The sequence below is a fragment of the Nanorana parkeri genome, unplaced genomic scaffold (genome assembly GCF_000935625.1).
Source record: "Nanorana parkeri isolate BGI_ZX_2015 unplaced genomic scaffold, ASM93562v1 scaffold632, whole genome shotgun sequence".
Lineage (NCBI taxonomy): Eukaryota > Metazoa > Chordata > Amphibia > Anura > Dicroglossidae > Nanorana > Nanorana parkeri.
In genome coordinates, this window is record NW_017306900.1 from 601,412 (window position 1) to 622,278 (window position 20,867).

A 20,867-nucleotide genomic window follows, 5' to 3' on the forward strand; every position below is an offset into this window, starting at 1 on the left:
CTGTAAGAGATGACTAAAAACTTGTAATTTCTTAATTGGCAGAAACATGCAAAGATTGAACAAAACAGATTTACAGCCCCACTTAACGAATGGAGAATTCCAGAAACAATGGGTACAAAGTTTTGATTACTTCTGAAACAAATCTAACATCAGATTCTTTCATTTGGATGCCTGAGGTATATAGTAGGACATCTCCCAGTTTAGAGAACTCTTCTAACTTTTGTTCTCATAAATCTGCATAAACAGAAAAACATTAGTCTGATTTTTGCTATGCATTGCCCTCACCCTGTCGAGATCCACCCAGCTGCGTGAGTGACAGCTGGCTCTGCCTATCTAGGAGGCAGAGCCAGCTGTACCCGCCCCATCCGTTCCGCCAGTCAGCGCTGGCGGAGTTTTTGATTTGGCCATTCAGGTTTAGGATGGGGGTCAGGGTAATATTAAGTGTTCATTTTAGAATTAATTAGGAATAGAGAACCAATGCTTTGCCCATGCAGGCTTATTTCAATGACAATCCTGCCAGCTGCATATACGTTATGCCTTGAAGCCTACACAGAGCATTCTCTGTGAGAGAACGAATGCAGGAGCACTGAGGGCCTGTTCACATGATATCAGGTCCTGATCAGGTGCGGAGCTGCAGACTGATGTAGTGCGTTTTTGACACGTTTTGGCCGCGTTCAAGTAAAAAAAAAAAATTTTTTTTTTTTTTGCTGGAGTGGGGCTGTTAGTATGTTAGCTGCAGTGCAGTGCGTTTTTGCCACGTTTTGGACGAGTTTGCGTTTCCTGACCGTTTCCGGACCTGACAAAATGTGACATGGAGTACTTTTTCTGTCGTAAGCTGAACGGACTGCGCATGTGAGAACTGGAGCCCATAAAACACATAGGGATACATTGGGATGCATTTTGAGTGCAGCAGCGTACGGAGCCGGTCAGCACACGACGTCCGTTTTGTGTGTGCTGACAGGCTCCGTACGCTGCTGCACTCAAAATGCATCCCAATGTATCCCTATGTGTTTTATGGGCTCCAGTTCTCACGTAAATAATAAAAAAAAAAAAGTATAACTTAAGAAAAAAACAAATAGTATGCAATGGCAAACTTTTGACAGAATTCCTGAAACTTCTACGTTCGGGATTTTTCACACATACAAAAATGCAGAGCCACAAATACAGGAATATTTTAGGATGCCTGCGTATGTGCTTTATAAATATGTCCGTGTGCATAAGCCCTAACTTGCACTGGAACAAACATTGCTTGTTCACTTATCTCTGCTAAGGCAATGCAATTTATATTCCAACAGCTGATCAGAAATGATACAGTCCAGCAGCAAAGAGTACTTCTATTCTCTTCCCACGCTGCAACTCTTAAAACTAGAATATGTATGTGCTTCCTACAAGAATACACGTTCAATATTTTAAAGCTGTTGAAGTAATGTCAAAAATAATCCAAGAGCATCAAAAATTAAATAAAAACTTCAAAATGTTTCAACCTTAGGGATTTTCCAACCTCCTTTCATGTGCATGCACTTAAGGCTTCTCCCTTCATGCAAGTACATGAGTGCTAGAAATAGAATTAGTCTGTTTAAACCTTATAAGCAAAGCCATGGAAATTAACCCAGTGAAAAAGAACAATGGACCTTCATACTTTCCTTTATACTTCTTAGTCTCAAATATCCACTCAGCTAATTACAGCAGACTGGCATGACAGCACATGCCGCAATTGCAGAGTGATTACATTTACTCCTTCAGCCTACTGTATGCAATCACTAAGAGCCGCATCGCATTCAGGGCCAAAGACCAAGACCAAAAAGCCCTACCGGAATACGGCTGTAGATAAGCACAGGTATGGTATAGGGTCCATGCACACTTGCCTGCTTTCCTACTGCTAAATACAGAAATATTACCACATGAAGATGCATTTAAAGTAGAAATCTTAAAAACATTATGATATGGCTAGACCACATGGGTTGCAGATAAATGCATTTTTAAAATAAAAAGACAAAAACTACAGAGTACATGTTTATACATTTACACACATTAAACAGACCCAGTGGCAAGTACATAAAACACACAAAATGAACATAAATTGTGTGCATAGAAAGCAGTGTACAAGAACACACAAAATGCATGTAAGAAACATGTAAAACTGCATGTGAATCAATGATAAAAGTCCAACAAATCACAGCTCATGAAAATGCTGCTAGGGCTAGGGCATCATGGTGGTACACAGACCATAAACCTCAATTTATTGCCCTTATTTACCCACAACAAAGCATCAGGTGTGCGTGTTTTGTAAACTGCACCCCAAACTTGTTTGTGCCTGAACAAGAGAAAGGGTAAATGCCTCCCCATGAGGAGGAAGTTCATAAAATCTGACATAAGGGAATAGGAGACCAGGTCAATGCTGGCTAGGAGAAAGTTTCTGGCACATGGTTATGAAATGGGCACGTACTACATGTTCTATATACTCTTGATTTTAGAAAACGGCCTCTACTTTTGTATTCATGAGCATTAAATGTTTTATAGCCAAAATGTCACATGTAAGACAGAAATCACAGCATTGTAAATTAAGGGAGAGAGTTATTTTTCTAGGACTTTTTTCTCTCTCTTTATATTTCTAGCAATTATCGGAAATTGTATATCGGGTTGTTCAGGCTTGAACTGAGTCTCCCTGCTAACCTCTCACTCCTTATGGGGAAGACTTTTTAAATGCCTGCTACCATGGGTTGGTAATCCAAAAGAGATATGCGTTTGGCTACCATTTACTGAAATCTCCAAAGTTCTCAAAGCTTATAAAATACATAGCAACAGTGTAGAGTTATTCAACATGGCAGGACCCAAATTTTGTATCATTTTGTAATAAAGATCTGAACATAGACAGGCTTGATAGACATGTGGAGAGATCTGCATTGAAGCAATGATCAGAGACCCAGGACTCAAATCATCATGACCATAGAGTAGAGTACAGGATTAGATTCCTCTAGCTGGGGCATTTTCACAACAAATTAGAGGATCCTGAGGTTTTCAATATCACTTTACGGAGAAGAGAAACATTCAATAATCTTAAGTGATACTTGAATCAGGAGCATCTCTTGATTTTATTGAGCTGTTTGTGGGCAGCTTAAGTTTTTTGTTTTTTTTAGTGAATTGCTGCATATACAATTATTTTTTGTTGTAGGCGACAGATTCTATTTGAAAATGTATATATTTAAGATATGCCCAGTACTGTAAAATTTATATTTTGTATTTATTTTCAATCATGTAAAGAAAGCCTTGTTTGTGCTACAAAAACAATATATGTATTACTAAATTATCTTAATTCATGTAAACATTGCTCTAGTCCATAGTTGGTGTGAGAACTGACCTGGGTGACAAGTTTGGGGTGGGAGGTTGGGTCACATCTGTAAGATCACTATCCCACTTGAAAAGGTATTTTATCGCATCGAAAGAAATCGAAATCAGAAGGAAAAGTAAAAATAGCCAGGATAACGTGCTCATCACTTTGATTAACCCACTGCACATTTCACCTACATTGATTCACTCTTGTCCCAGCTGGCAATACTCCTTTAAATAGACTTGTTTAGCTGTATGACTACACTCATTAAAATCAGTTGTATGGCTCCATGCCACTGCTTCTCAGACGGCTTAATCACACAGTGCCCTAGTAAAGACAAATACCCACTTTACGTGGCACTTGGGAGTGGGCGTGTCGTTAAAGAGGTCCTTGTCTTGTTATCAGCCGCTCATGCTGCATTCAGGAATGAAGCAATACTCCAATAGTATTACATAAATCTGAGGGTGGGTGCAGTGTGGTTTCTCTATACAATGCGTGGCAGAAGAATGATTATAGGTTATCTTACATTATTCATGGTTATAGTATATGTTTTTTTAAAACAAACTGTCTGATGTGTTGAGAAACACACAATTCAGCAATCATGATTTTTAAATTGCAGGATTCTCTGCAGAAATCCACATTTATATATTCTGATGATTTAAAGTGGATTTCCAGGGAAATTTTTTTTTCGAATTATGCTCTCTACAAATTACCTATAATGATGGTAATCCTATGCCTTGATTGTGGCTGTGTAGTGTAAAAAATTTAGTTTAATTGATACTACAGTCAGCATTCTTTTTCTGCCTATCATACAGAGAAGAGATTCTATTGTTCACCCTCCTATATTCACAGAATACAAGGTGTCCAGTCCTCTCATGTACCCACTCCCTCCTCTCCTATTCTCCATTTACAGAACCCCTTGTATCCTGTGAATGGAATACAAAGTATTTTGTGAATGGATGAGGGAAGAGGAACAACAAACCCTCTTAAAACATATCTCCCAAACTTAAAAATTGACAAACACAAGCCATTTTTTACTTGGCTTATGGCCCCTCAAATCCGTATTTGGACAGGTAAGGCATTTTAAGCCTTGCCTTCTCTGGAGGCAAACATACGAGATTGTTGTAAGGTATGCTATTGGTATTGGCTCAGGTCCCTCCCCCTCCCCCTCATCCCTATTGCAACCTACCAATTGTTCCTACAAGGCATATAAATGCATAGGAATAATGGAGATTTTGAAATTACATAGTACATCTTACACCAGTGATGGGCAAATCCCAAACCCAGGTATCCAATGCTCAAACATTACAGCTGATGCCTAACTTTTGAGGCTCTCTCTAGTCAAAGGATCTGACTCTTAACAAAAAATCCTGCTGGCTCCTGGATTATACCCACTGGCTTCTAAATTACATAGTCATTTGTCTACCCCTGACAAACTGTATACAAGATGGTAGAGGGTTCACCTCCCTTTCTCTCCAGCCAGCTATATTGGCAGAAGGTCAATATAGATAACAAGGCACAAGAATATACCAAGCAATTACTATTGGTAGGAACTACTACTTATTTACCCCATTAACCAAACCCAGCAAAAATGTCATGTCAGAAGAAAATCTACCTAGGTTTATGACTACATAATATACTGTGTATATATGACCCACTGTCTATGCTGGGGTTCATATGCAAATACAAATGGATGTGTTACCTACAGCAGTCAATTAGATTCCGTCTAAACATTTTCCAAATTAGAAAATGAAAGCGAGCTGACTAATTTGCAAGAACAACACTGCAGTTTTCTATTAAGCTTAAGTGATACAATGGTGCTTGTAAGAATTTTGATCGGTTTCAATAGACATCTGAGCACAAGCAGCAGCATAGATGTAATAATAATATATTCTTTCTGGACTAAGGCATGTATAAACATAAGTGGACTTACACAGGCAGGTGCTTACACAGTAATAGTTTGATGATGGTAAAGGACTTTTATTACAGAGAGGCTTTGCATTACGGGTTAGAAAGCAGAGTAATGAGTCAATCTCTGAGGCTTCGAGTGCAATTAACTAGGGATTTTTCTTACAAATCACCAGTGTGACAGTCTAGGTGCTGCGGAGTTCTCATTTATAGAACAATAAAAATTGCATCCAATTCTCTAGCGATCCTTTGCAAAATAGGTCACAGTGGAGCGAAAACACAGAAAACCTTAAAATAACATCATATACTCTACTACAAATCTTATTATATAACAGGATACAAAACATACTACTACTGTTATTAATGCTACAAAAGGCTTACAATTAGTGCAAAAAGCTGTACCTTCAAATCTTTTTTTACTCATATGCAGCAAAAAGATAATTTAAGCCATAGTCACTGGTCAGATTCTCAACAAAAAAAAGGCTAAAAAGAAAGCTAAATGCAGCCACTTATATTTAAGGACTGGTCATTTAAAACGTATTTAATTTTTGTTCTTGGGTTTAGATACATTTTAAGCCCGACACGATCATATCATAGTCAGTGGTCATAGGTTTGGTGGCATCACTTGGACATTCTTGATAATGTATGTCCTGACTAATAAAGCTCGCCTTGGTAGAACCTACAAAGGCCTTCCCTGAAATCTCTGCTCAGTAGAAGGTGGGAGTTCCCTCCTTGTTAAAAATCTTCCTGTTATGAATAATACCAGCTGTAGGACTTTACAGTGGGTGTTAGTTTACTGTGCCAGCTTCTTGTAATGCAGGCTTCACATACTGGTACTTTGACAACCATGTCTCATTAATATACCATGAAATAATCTTGACTACAGCAACTGTAATTGTTTTAGTCAAAAAAAAAAAAAAAACTGTACTGTCCACAGACAATCAGTGGGTATCAGTGGGATTAGGAAAGCCCCTCCAGCACTGGAGTACAGTAGCAGTAAGCCAATTTCCTCCATATCCTACACTGCTCCTCCACTTGCTGGATGATGTCATGGCTGGAACTATACAGGCACTGTTGGGAAGATATCATTCTGCAGGATAGTGCCTAATATACATTGCCCGCACCTTTCATGCCTCTGCATTTGGGGGTTTCCGGAACAATCAGAGCTTGCTTTTTATGAGCCATTTCTAAGCAACAATAATTTGTAAATGTAAAAGTATTGTAAAATTCTGTCAAACAACCAACTAAAACATCTCTGTGATCAAGCCCATATTGAGTGAAATGTTAAAGAGGGTGGTCCTAGGCAGGGATGCAGTGTGCTATGTCCAGGTTTAATAAGGTTGTATATGACTGGATATCATCAGTGTGAAAATTCCTGCTTTTCTACCAAGTTCATAGAGCATGGTTGTGTTCTCTTTGGTTAGCATCTAGAGATCCAGACGCGAGTGGTTTTTACTTATGTATACACACACACACCTTATGTCCCCAAAAACTTAGGTCAGCTGCCTACCTGAATAAACTGAAAAACTGATGGCATATTGGGCATATTCCAAGCTCACAATGCCAGGATTCATGGGGCTCAAATTGTGAAAGATGTTCAGGGAGCACGAGACTATCATTTTCACACATGGATTGGCCACCACAAAGTCCAGACCTTAACCCCATTGAGAATCTTTGGGATGTGCAGGAGAAGACTTTACACAGTGGTCCGACTCTCCCTTCATCATTAAATGATCGTGATAAAAAATGAATGCACTTCCGGATGGAAATACATGTTGCGACATTGCATAATCTTATCAAAATGATGCCATGGAAAATGCATGCCATTATCCAATTAAATATTAGAGAGTGAGAGAGTGCGCACGCGTGTGAGAGCTTGAGAGAGACAATGTATGTAATAAGCTTTGCTCCTTAGTAGCCATAAGAGAAAAGTACTGACTCAGAAAAAGTTTCAAGATTTAGAAGGATTTGTTTGGAAAAGGTCAAACATACCATGGAGCATCCTGGCAAAAATCCCAAATCTCTTCTCTGAAAGGCTCACGCTGTTAGTGTTCCCTGTGGGCTCTATACTGTCAACAACAAGATGTTCTTAGTCAGCACTAAAATACTGGATGCTCGATACAAGAAACAAATGACTGCTTGACCAGCCTATTGAAACGACATGGTGTGACAAAACCGGTGTTCTTTTGTTCGAGCACAAACATTTGTTCTGAAATTGTAGTCACTGTGCAGTTTCCTGGTAGGAGGTACAATACATTATCTCTTCGAAAAATAGGTTTATTTTTTTTTCTCCGCAAACATACAATCTTGTATCCCCAGCAGAGACCTCTTCCTTTCAACAGAACACAAGTAGAAAATGCTGCAAGTGTGTGTCATGTGGAGAATAAGGTCGCCCTCATTAAACAGCACAGTATATTCATTTTCCCCTACACTGGGACGCAGTTCACATCTAATGTGAAATCCTGCTTGTTGCAGTTTGATGCAGCCTCCAAGGAGAGCAGCTTTAATGGAGATGAAAAAGGTACCACATTCAGAAATCACCCACCACAGCAGCGGCAGGTCAGAACCCACCTCCAGCCTGCTGACCGGAGAACAAAGTAGCTGCAGAACAGCAATAAAATCATTCTTCTGCTCACTCTGCTCTTTCCTCCTGTCAGCCACGTGTGATACTGCAGAAGCTGATAGGCGAAGTGTGTGGATTCTCTCTCCGAGTGAGTCTATGGTATCAGTGCACCGAATGTGGATTACATGGATGCATGACAGGATGCACCCTTGTAATTACAGGATGCAAAACGCTTGGCTTTTCTAGGCTGAATGAGAAAAATAACTTGATTTCCCCATCTATGCTAAAGGTATAAAGCATCTCCTGTGCTTGCTATTGGTATTCTGGCATACAGGCGCCAGGATGTACACAACTGTGTTATCTCCAAGCCGGAGTCTCAGTCCAGGGAGAAGATGCTGACCTCTATGACACCTGAATGAAGATGGCTAAGTCTTTCAGGCAGAAGATGGCTCCATCGGTGACTGCAGCTACTTGGATGCAGTCACTGTTCCACAAAAACAACTTTTGTCGAGCAGGGAGATACTGCCAGGGCGACCCACAGGTCAGATATACTCCAATTCAACATGAAATGGCCAAAATTCGATTGTGCATGCCCAACTTTAGTGAACCTACAATCAATGCTTATTTCATGATTATAATGCATGAGCAGCACCAGATTTAATGTTTTGTGCAACCCGGTCTTTACCCCTAAAGCACCAAGGTTAGTCAATATCACTTGGGAGTGGCGTTGACCTTTAAATTAACATGCACAGCTACAGCATAATATAGCCAACCTGCTCCTAGTGGAGTGCTCGGCAGTGAAGGAGTTAGGAGCGGAGCACAATATCCCAAGCTATTTATAAACAGCTAATTGCTTTCAAGTGAACATTGCCATCAGCTGTGACACAGGCTTTGGAGAGGTCAATAAATGCTGCTTCAACAATATGGCTGAGAAGCCTTTTATAGCCGCTTTAGAATATGTCCTGGTGGCTGCATGATGGCTCTTTTCTGCAACATGACCGTCTCCTAAAACATTACGCACAGAGCAGTATTTATCCTGTACAAGTCAATACACAATGTGCTTAATCAAAAGCAACATTAACGTAATTGGCAAAGAATGCCTAAGTGCAGGCATGAGGCTGGAATGTTCGATCCTGCAGCACAAGCGTAGACATTTCATACCCCAATACACCGACATTTACTAAAAGTGGATCTTTCAGGAACGTTACACGTTTGCACGAATTTGCAACTGCAACACTTAATGCTACACAGAGGTTGTTCATTCTGTCATAGCCTAAGCCAGAGGTGAGCAAACTCCAGCCCTCCAGCTGTAGTGAAGCTACACATCCTATCATGCAGTTGTCTGAGAGTAATCTCTGTGGCTGTGAGAATCTTGCTATGCCTCATGGGATTTAGTGTTTGCCCACCCCAGCCTAGACTGACATTGTGTAATCAGTCCGCTGCAGGCAGGAGGGATCCTTTTCTCAGTCTCTTCGCCTTCAATGGGCCGAATGTAACATTGGAACATTGTAGCATGGTACAAGGTGAGAGGTTGCAGCAGCAGGCTGATCTGTGTCAGACATCTGTGACAACACAGCCAAAAACCCCATAGAGGCCAGGATATAATCATCTCTAAGCCAGTGTCTCAGTCCTCAGAGAAGATATTGACTCTAGGATACCTGAATAAATATGGATTTGTCTCTCATAAAGACAATATTGTCAGAGTACTGTGGTCTCTGTGAAAGATAAAGACCTGCAAGGATTACATTTACTCATTACTTGGCATATAAGCACTTACTCTGACGCTAGGTCTACTTTAAACTGTGATCTACATTTGCTATATAGAATGCATTCTGTGTGTATTATATGAAAAAATAGAAAGCACTGAGATCTGTTTTAATACAGTACCACTTCTTAAAGATTAAATAGGATGCCCAATAGGAACAGGCATGCATATTTTATTAAAGGTACAAAACTGGAATACCTGAAGAAATATGCAGTCTATCTACTCAAAGCTTCAGTTCTGAATCCAGGTATAGCAGGTAGTATGCCAGTTTACCCATGTCCTTTTTATCAGTAATCTTTTTTTTGCTCATTATAAAACAAGCGAGATTTTCCCAAACAGACAGGGGACTACAGGATTATTACACTTCCCAGATCCACTTAAGCTCCCTGCAATGCTCCCCTCTAAAACGTCATTCTGAGCCTGATGAAGGGGACCCTGTGCGGCCCCCGAAAGCGCTTGTACTGGAATGACAGTACTCCATTAATAAATTGACTTTTGTTGATCTCACTTAAAAGGTGTGCAGGTGACATCCTTTTGCAAACTTGTATATCTTCACGGCGCCATCCATGGTCACTACGAGCACCGACCAGGATTTCAAGGAACATCCTATACCGGTAAGGAGTGCAGCAAGGCACCTATATATTATAGATGATAATGAGCTGTCCCCTTCAGCAGTCTCCTGGGATATCCCCATCACATACCCCAGGAGGCTGCAGGAGCAGGGACTCACATTGGCCAGTGTGCCCACTTTTGCCATGCATCACTGGGGGCAGGGCCGGCCTTAGGCCTTTAGGCGCCCTGTGCGAGAAAGCTTTACAGCGCCCCTCAGTGGCCACACCTTTTAGTCACCACACCCATTTCCCCCAATATCCGCACCATTTAAAGACTCCTTTAAACATATTAAAAAGTGTGATAAAAATAAAACTTTTATTCAAAGGTATTAAACTTGTTGGCACAATAGAAGTATTCTTATCAAATAAAACAACAAAAGGTAAACAATAAATGTCAAACTACAATAGAGTCTATAAAAATAAAGTGTCAGGATGTCATGCAGACCCCTTTTTTCAAGTAAGTGCATCTAGAAAAGTAAAAATAAAAAACAGAACACAGACCCCGGGCTACATGTAAATGAATGAATTACTATATGTCCGAATATACGAGAAATTTATTCAGACACATAATAATAATTTGTTTGAGAATGTGCGGCGATGGGGGCCAACTGTAGAACCAAAAGGCACCAAATTCCTTTGCAAACCCACTTGTTACCTTCTAAAAGTAGCAGTGTCATCACTGTGCTCACATAGCCCGTGCAGAGAGAAGATCCAATAGAAGAGCTAAGCAGGCTCCACCTACTGCAGGCTGCTTGCAGAAGGAGAGGGAGCAGTAGTAACCAGTCTTTATTACAGGAAGCTACAGTACAGATCTGAAAGTAATATATAAAGCAGATAAAGCTAGTGAAGTCAGATTCAAGTCAGATCTCCATATCTAGATACTTGTTCCAGGTCAGTAACTTGGAAAGCACTGTAGACTTTGGATCCAAAGCCAGGCATCCAGCTTTTTCAAAAGGAGAGTTCCGCAATGGCAGCCCATGTATTTATTGGTGCTGGTTCCCTTTAACATAGCCAATTCTGGTGTTGGTATTCGTAAACAGGTTACGTCCACTTCACTGGCCAGCCACCCACCCACATCTCTATTAGATAAGCATATTTGTCACTGCAGGATGAAATGTTAATTAGGAGATCTAGTGGACAGAATATAATCTGGCTCCTAGCTAGAATTGCAGAACAGTAACAAAAGTTCAGAGGTTTTGTAGGATGTGGATGTCAATTGAAAAAAAAAAAAAGCAGCAATATTTGCGTTTAACACCAAGCAATTTACCTACAGCGAAAGAATAGATTGTTACTGCAGCTCCCACATGTCAATATTTCAATGGCAAAATTGATTAGCACAGCGGCTTAGCATTTTACTATCATTGTTTTTTCTCATTCACTGATGGAGGATAATTAAAATAAGAGGCACTACACAGTAGGCTAATTCTGCGACACTCATAGATTATTGGTAGAGGCCAATCTATTACATCTCCGGTGAGGTTTAATGTTACCACGACCAACAAAGGAAGAAAACAGATGGACGTTAAAGTAATGTCAGGGGTCACTTTTTATAAAACTCCCGTCTCTGCTGCAGACGCAAATATAACATTTGTACACTTAGCAATCCGAATGGCTATGAGAATTAAGAACGAGTAGATCAATTATTAAATAGTTAAACGTCATTGTGCTAAAATAGACGTGCTGTCAGATAAATATGGAGGCTGCCATTGCCGAGATTCTTTTGAAAGTTCTAGTTGCCTGGCTATTATGCTGATCTGCTGCCTTAAATACTTTATCAGTCAATCATGCAGAACAGGGAAGTCAGACATCTTTATCAGCAGGCTTGCTCTAAATCAGTGGCTGAAAATATTAAATCTAGAGGATCAACGTGACAGGCAAGCAATTGGCATTTTCACAAGCAGAGGTCTGCAATGGCAGTTTCTACATTCCACTCATGACAGGTTTTCAATTTAGAGATCTTCAGATAATAAAATCATGGTAGAACATAGGGATGCACGGTACCAGTTTTTCGGTATCGAGTAGGGATATTTTTTTTTTGGTACTCACCAATACAGATTCCGGAAATCCCATTAAGAAAGTCTGGCGGCGTGTAATGACTCGCCGCCCAGCTTCACGGTTAGCCAGGAAGCCGTCTTCATGCTCAGTCACCAGGTGACAAGGAAAAAAGTCCTGGCAAAACAGGAAGCCGGGGGGAGAGCCGGTAATGACTCGCCGCCTGGCTTCCTGGTTGGTCAGCTTCCCGACCAATCAGGAAGTTGGGCGTTAAGTCATTACATGTCACCCAGTATCCTGATTGGCCAGAAAGCCGGCTCCATGCCCCCTCGTCAAGCATGGAGCTAGCTTCCCGGCCAATCAGGAAGCCGGGGGGCAAGTCATTACCTGTCCCCCAGCTTCCTGATTGGCGGGAAGCCAGCTCCCTTCCCCTTCAAATGTGACAAGGGAACATGGAGCTGGCTTTCAGGCCAACCAGGAAGCTGGGCAGTGTGTAATGACTTGCCGCCCGGGTTCCTGATACCGGAAGTTCCAGTATCGGGATAGGCTTCAGGAGCATTTGGGCAGGTATGAGTACTCGCCCCAAATACTCGGAATCAGAACCAATACTAGTATCAGAATCGGTGCAACCCTAGTAGAAGAAAGTGTACACTAGAAGAGGGTTAAAACAGCTGTAAGGTTTTTGGCATCTTTGTGTCGTTAGAAGGTTTCCTTTCCCTTCACGTCCTGTAGACTTCACTGTCACTTCCAGTCCTGTAGACTCAACAGGAAGTGAGAGGGTATCTTTCCAATTTAAGGGAAATCCCCTCTTACTTTGGCCAAACGCTGTTCGAATTTCGTTCTTCTGACTGGGCCAAAAACTTGGAACGGTGCGTGACCTTATCATGGTCGGCCACCTCCCTTCCCCGCCAAACGTAGCCACACTGACCAATCACCGCTCACCATTGCATGCATTATCAGGCTGTGGAGTAATGAAGCGTGTGGCCCATTACATTGGCTGGGGTGGGCAGTGATAAAATGGTCATGGCAGCAGAGGAGACCGGGGAAGTGGGACGGGCACTGCGAGTTGGCTCACCTTTCATTTTTTTGTAAAAAGGTGAGCTAACCCTTTATTCCCATATGCTTTGATCTAAAATCAATGATTTCGATCAAGAAAGTACATAACAGAAACTGCGACTCAGTCATTCAGAGGAATCCACAACAATTTTCATCCAAATCAAGAAAAATAACCTTGTAGAGAAGGGGAAAAAAAGGATGATGTTATGAAAGCCATATCAAAGAATCAGTGAAGGCTACAGCGAACACCAGAAGGAGCCTTCCTTAAAATAACCTGAAAACTGTAGAAGATTCTTGTTTGAGAGATCACGCTGCCCTAACATTGTAGCTGCAGAACAAATTTAGTATCTTGTAAAGAAAAGCTCTTTTTCAAGATCACATGTAGCTAGTAATAAGCTACAGATGCCCTCATCTCCCATCCTGCCTCTGGTCACCTTGAACCTGCCAGGAATGATTTATAGAATGGCCACTCTATGGTTACCCTTGTCTCTGCTACCTCTGATAACCTCAAGTTGCGGCACAAACAAAGCCGTACTTCTTAGCATGGGAACTTCAAAGTCTGTAGATGTATTTGATTTTTGACTTGGTAGAACAAACAGAGCAGGCTGCAATTATGCTTGCAGTAATAGGATTTCCGTGTTGATACAGTTAGTCAACACTTAAGTCAGACTCTGTTAGTCCAGATAGGATATGGCACCAGCCGTAGCGGTTATCTTTATTGTACCTCAAACATCAGGTGAGACAGATACCAATGCCATGCAGATTACAATGTCATAAACAATGTTAAAAGGTTTGTTTAGCAGCGTTAAGCATATGAATACCGAGGAACTCAAGAATCTATTCGTTAATAAGGAAATTGAGAATTAAGTGCGGAATAAAATACAGTTTTTTCTAATCAGACAGATGTCTGAATGGCGGTTAGTTTTCCAAAGAATGTCTGGTTTTCAAATTGCTTTTGAAATGTCATTAATGTGGCATTCTGCTTGATGTATGGTAGAAAATATTATGCAATTATCTTGTCAATTTTACTGGGCAGCCATTGCAATAAAAAACAAATAAAATTAATATCTGCAGTACTGAAAATAGCAGAAAAGATGCAGATTGCTTTTATTATTAAAAGTATTATAGGTATATAAACAGCAATGGCTTGCAGTATCTCATGGCAGTCATTGGCAATCAATTTTTAGCACTTTAGAGAATGCAAACTAAATAAATGTCTAAATCGGTAGCTTTAGCTTAATGTTTTTTCCTGCTGCGTGCTGTAGTCCCACCCACTGACCCAGACGCCTCTGCTTTATCCTGCACTGACAGTGGCTGGTGGATGGAATCAAAGTTTGTGGAGGGGGGGCACAGGAAACCAACACTCCCAAAAGTGTTGAATGCTGAAGAGTCTGGAGGCAGCAGAGGGAAGACACTGGCTGCCGGAGAGGAGCATATAATACCTCCTCTTTTAAAACAGAACTGCTTTAGGGAATTTAAGCAGCGACAGTGCCACTTTAAAGTGAACCTGTGCGTGCCAACATTGGGAGTGCACATTGTCGACTTGTTTTACAGGCATTAGTTCCAAGGCTTTCATGTTGGTTGTTTTCACTACCTATCGAGTCAGAGACCTGAAAAAGTACAATGCCAATGAAGCTTAAAAAAACGCTCCACTTCCATTCATCATGCTTCTTACAGGTAACAGACTCGCCACAAAGTAAAGCCAGGACCAGTCTTGGAGTAAGCAATGTCAGTCTCCACATTCCTACTCTCACTTTAAAACCTTCCCTTACATTTAACCCTACCCCATGCTGGAAGGATATACACATTTCCTTCCTGCACACCCATCTGTAAATGTGCTATTTTCTATAAAACAGTGAACTAGAAACCAATCATTTGTGTGATTACTGATCATGTGATCAACATAGTCAGCCAAAACGTTCCCACTACCTGGTACACTATTAGCTGACCCTCATTCACAGCAACATAAAAATACATCCAGATTACTCAAGCATGCCTATCCATAGTCTGAGTATCAATAGGCTTTTTTTCAGGGGAAATTAGAATGAAAGATGCAACCTAACCTATTCACCATCCCTTCACTGAAAACAAGCCATGTTTTCTCTCATCTGAAGGTCCTCATAAACATCAGGCACCAATGTATATGTACGGGTGCATATACTTCCTAGCACCTGCATTTCCACTCAGCAAACTCGTCTAGACCAGAAAAATGTGCCAACAAACCCTACATTTAAAAGACTAGTCACAAAGCTAGAATGACACTTAGATGCAGTTTGAAGCATTTCATTTTTTTTTTTTTTTTTTGCAGCTATGCTCCATTAAGCATTTATTCTATATCGTCTGCTTGGCTTTGTGAGCAATTTGCGCAGCTATTCTAGAATTCAATGATCTGGTGAATTTTGTTTAGTAACATTATGGGAGTGCCATCCAGAGGAATTTATAATCGACTAAAGTGGGAAATCTAGAACAAATTGGTAAAGTCCAATGAATAGCAATTGACATACAAGATAAGAGATTTACGGATCATAATGAATACTAGAGTTTTTACAAGAAGTTCTTCAAAACGTTCAACAAACTAGCGTTTATAGCCATCAAATTAAATTCAAAAAAGGTTCTCTAATGGTTTTGCTGGCCATACAAAAGGCAATTTTTCAAGCTATTTCAACCACTTTTGACCAACTTTTAAAAGCAAAAACAACCAAATGTATCAAGGCAACTTAATCACCAACACTTTAGATCGTTCACAGAATTGATAGAAAGATAGATGCAGATTGGTAGCCTACTTGTATCCATTTGCTTATTTTAAAGATTCAAAAGCTGTTTCAAAATCATTGAAATTGCCTTAGAATTGTAATGCATGTGACCAGTACAAGAGAGTGTTGCAGTCTTTACCAGGTGCCACAAATTTCAGTGTGCCATGTCATAGGACATTAACAGTTAGCTTGTCATTAAATTGATAGTTACAATGCTTTAAATATCAGGGATCACAAAAGTTGAGCTAAATTGTGGATCACTGCCCTACATTAAACACTTAGCTGTAGTCTTCAGAACAAGACAACAGAAAAACATCTAAATGACTATGGATATGGAAACTCCCTGGGCTTGGGAATTCTTGGAATTTGATATTCTACAGAATTTAGAAGTCTCAGTCCAAAAGGTTAGTCATCAAAACCCAAAGCATTTATAAAAATATCCTGGATCAGCTTAGGTTTCTACATCATTGTTTTTAGAACCCTTCAGACTTTTCAATACAGGGTTGAAACATTGGTCAATTTGCACAAACTAAAAGTCTGGGATCGCAGTAAAAGGTTAGCTGTCAACCTGCACAGAGGAGCAGACTATCAAGGAACTGATTTTCCAATGTGGTTTGACCATGTATTTCTCAATGTCAGCAATGTTTACATGGCTCAGTAAAAGGTTGCAAGACAAAATATTAACTCTAATATCTTTTTGTACAGAAACATCACAGCTTAGCCGTGAGTGTATTTGTAGGGTTTTCTTGAGAGAGGAGCAAAACAGGTATGTTATAATTGCTCTCTTGGGTATTATAGAGTGATCTTCCCTTCACATACAGGTGGTTAGATCTCACACCATCTCTCCAGGTCATTGCTCCTTGTTAGCTATATGTAACAATTCATTCCTCTTCTTTTACTCTAGAACCACAGATATTTGTAGTATAAGCTAGGGGATTTTAAAACCTAAAGCGTATGTAAACCCAAAATCTATTTTTCACCAAGTTCAGCATCATGACTCACTGTATATAGCTTTCTTAAAACAAATTGTTTTTTTGTGAATCTAGGGTGAAAGTTTCCTACATGGATAATCCACCAGTAACACTAAGCCGCTGTCTCAATTAGCAACAGCATTATCGGCTTGTGTGCTGCTTCAGTTGGCTGTTGAGCTGCCTATCCTGTTCTTTAAAAACAAGCAGCCCAACAGCCAAGGGAGCTTGCGGGCAGGCTGGCAACAACGCTGCTAATTGAGAGGCAGCAGCTTAACATTGTCAGCCTGCAACAGGAAGCTGTTACTGGCAGGATCTGCTGAAGATTTGAAAACTGTATATATGTTGGGTTTACATACACTTTAAATTCCAGGGTGCATTATGATAAATATCTGAAAATTGCACAAGGTGATTTCTACAATTTGATACTTTGCATTTTTAATCGCAGATTATAGTTATTGTTGTAATTATGATTTAGCTGTTTGATGCAGATGTCCAAATGAAAGCAGAGGACCACATAACTTACTGTGGTCCTTACCTGTGCTGTATTTTTAACATTTTTCAGGTTTCTCCGAAGACTACAGAACCCCTCCTTCCTATGTACTGGAATGAATGGGGGGGGGGGGGGGTGTGTGTGAGAGCAAGAGGTGAAAGTAAAATTTAAAATAGCCTTTAAAAAAAAACCTAACCGAATGAAGCCACCACATCCAATGACTTTTTAGAACCAATATATTAAATACAGTATTTCTTTGTGGGTTTAGAAATGCTACAAAATAATGAAGGGAATTAATCTAAACTGGAGCAGACAAAATCTGGAGCAGCTGTGCATGGCAACCAATCAGCACCCCTTTCTCATTTTCAAATCTTAATGGCACAAACTGAAAAAAGAAGCCGATTGGTTTCCATTGGGCAAGAGCTCCAGTTTTGACAAATTCCCCCCAATGTCTTCATTAACCTGACTTACAATTTTCATTTTATCTTAAAGGTGGAGTTCTTAAAAAAAAAAAAAATCAAAGTTTTTATGCTATATGGTACAAAAAGGTATTTGACGATCTTTACTCATTCCCAAACACCTCAGCAGCCTACATTTTTTTGTGCAGATATTGATACATTTTTAAATCCGTCTACATTTATAGGAAGCAACTAGACAATCTTTTAAAAAAAACAAACATACAATTTATATCCTTAGATTATATTTTACACATTAAAAAAAGCAGCTAAAAACACAGTTCTCCTAAATCAGCAACAAACCAAAGAAACATCTAATTTGCTTCAAATCCCCAATGCTCCTAAACCATTAGCTGAGTGAGGCAAGAGGACAAGATATTGGAGACAGTGCAAGCTTTGTCTCTTTAGCCCATTAGTATGGCAGGCATGCATAATTCTGTGTCCTATTTCATGAAGGAGCACAATATCTGAGATGAAAGTTATGATTGTACATGCAACTGCCACGATAAAAGACAAGAATAGCAAGACAAGAAAGAGTGTTGTCTTATTGAAGTAAACAATTCGAGCAGATATTGTGCTATAAATGAGATATGGGTCTCAATTGAAACGGGAAGACAATAGATTCAATAGCACCGAGCATCACCAATTCAACTTGTCCAAGCTCTTTTAATCAGAACTGTTTTCCATGCAAGTCGCAGTAGAAGAGAAACAATCAAAGCTCTTACATTCTGAATGCTATCACGTTCCAAGGAGCAGTGCACCATGAATAAACCAATTCACACATGGGTCATAAAGAAACATTAATACAAGATTTCGAAAAAGTGTCTATACTTTTACGTTATGACCTAACTGCAGTGTTTAACTGAAAATTTTTAATATGGTCATTGCTGAAACAACAAATGTGACTGTACTGGCAAAAAATAACCAGATATTCATGTTGCTGCAGCTGGGATGAGGGTTGACCTCCTAAAATGTCAATCTGCTACGTGTTAAAAGCGGTATGAAATCCTTAAAGGGGTCTGACATGTATAGGGCTTTCATCTGTCAGAGCTTTAAAAAATACGGCTTTATTTTAGTTCTTTTAATGCTTTACTTTGGGTGATGGATGGAAATAGGTGGCAATAAGTCTTCTGATTTTCTTGACAGTAAAATGGACAATCTCCAGTAACAGATAAAACAGGCCAACACCAAAGGTCTATTTAGCTTCAATAATGGCCTATGGAAAAGATCTAACTTCTAGATTCTTCCTGCAGCTAGGTATAAAAGGACTCACTAAGGTATGACAGCTATTTTGATGGTTTCCCATTTTGACATAGGATAGGCAAGTTAGTCAAAGCCTTCACAACATGAAACAAGTCACATACTTAGCCCTCATCATTTATCATTTAAAAAGGTTCTGCATCAGCAGCCCGTGGCTCAATCTAGAGAGACCTTCAGCCTCACTATGGAGCAATTTGATTCAATTCCTGAAGCATAAATGGAAGAAGACACAAGAACACAATGTAATCTCTTTGGTCTCTCAGGCCATCTTTTCCTTGACACTGTTGACCAACTGCTTAGGAAACTACATTTTAAAGATGCAAAGAAATGGTCTAAGGATGTTCTTTGAACTGAGAAACATGGGTAAATATGTGCATATTAAAAAGGCACAGTCTACATAAAGAGGATAGCTCACTTAAAGACTGAGGGGAATTTATCAAAACTGGAGCAGTTGTCATGGCAACCAGCTTCTTTCATTTTCAAAGTTTAACCATACAAACTGAAGAAGCTAATTGGTTGCCATGGGCAACTGCTCCAGATTTTGTCTGCTTCGGTTTAGATAAATAATCCCATTGTTTTTACAGTTATTTTTTTTATCTGCAAAATTATTACATCTCTAGGGAGACTCTGGTGGTGGAATGCTCTACTAGGAGTAGAAGACATTGCCCCTTCTAACTGCACAGTCTAAGGCTAGTCATACATGTAGAGATTTCTAATAAAAAAATAAAAAAATCAGTTGCTTTGTCCATGCTACACCATGTAGATGGAGAAGCTCTACTACCAGCTATTGAATTCAGGCAGCTGCAGCAACCATGGATACCTGAACAGTGACTACCATCTAATCTAGGATGCAATCTCTGTTCAGCTATTAAAAGGAGAACAATGAGGTGAGTGCTTTTAACTCACCTCATATTTCTAGCCGACCAGTGACAATGAGACTGTCACAGGTCGGCTCAGTAGATAGGGAAGTGAGCGAACACATACCGGCGTTCGCTCACTTCTCGATCCTGTCACAGCTCTCTGCCGTGACGGGGGAGTGGCTGGATTCCCCCCTCCGATCCTCCAGCGCTGAATGGCGGAACGGACGACACTGTATATAGCTTTCTTAAAACAAATTGTTTTTTTGTGAATCTAGGGTGAAAGTTTCCTACATGGATAATCCACCAGTAACACTAAGCCGCTGTCTCAATTAGCAACAGCATTATCGGCTTTTTTGCTGCTTCCCTTTGGTGTTGGGGGGCCAGCTGCTTCAGTTGGCTGTTGAGCTGCCTATCCTGTTCTTTAAAAACAAGCAGCCCAACAGCCAAGGGAGCTTGCGGGCAGGCTGGCAACAACGCTGCTAATTGAGAGGCAGCAGCTTAACATTGTCAGCCTGCAACAGGAAGCTGTTACTGGCAGGATCTGCTGAAGATTTGAAAACTGTATATATGTTGGGTTTAAATACACTTTAAATTCCAGGGTGCATTATGATAAATATCTGAAAATTGCACAAGGTGATTTCTACAATTTGATACTTTGCATTTTTAATCGCAGATTATAGTTATTGTTGTAATTATGATTTAGCTGTTTGATGCAGATGTCCAAATGAAAGCAGAGGACCACATAACTTACTGTGGTCCTTACCTGTGCTGTATTTTTAACATTTTTCAGGTTTCTCCGAAGACTACAGAACCCCTCCTTCCTATGTACTGGAATGAATGGGGGGGGGGGGGTGT

At 40.2% G+C, this 20,867-nt stretch overlaps 1 protein-coding gene across 4 annotated transcripts in view; it reads right to left on the bottom strand.

Moving 5' to 3' along the window:
* The window catches only part of SEMA6A (semaphorin 6A), a 198,364-nt gene that overhangs the window by 150,472 nt on the left and 27,025 nt on the right, over window positions 1-20,867 (bottom strand). The gene's annotated exons all lie outside the window — the stretch shown is intronic.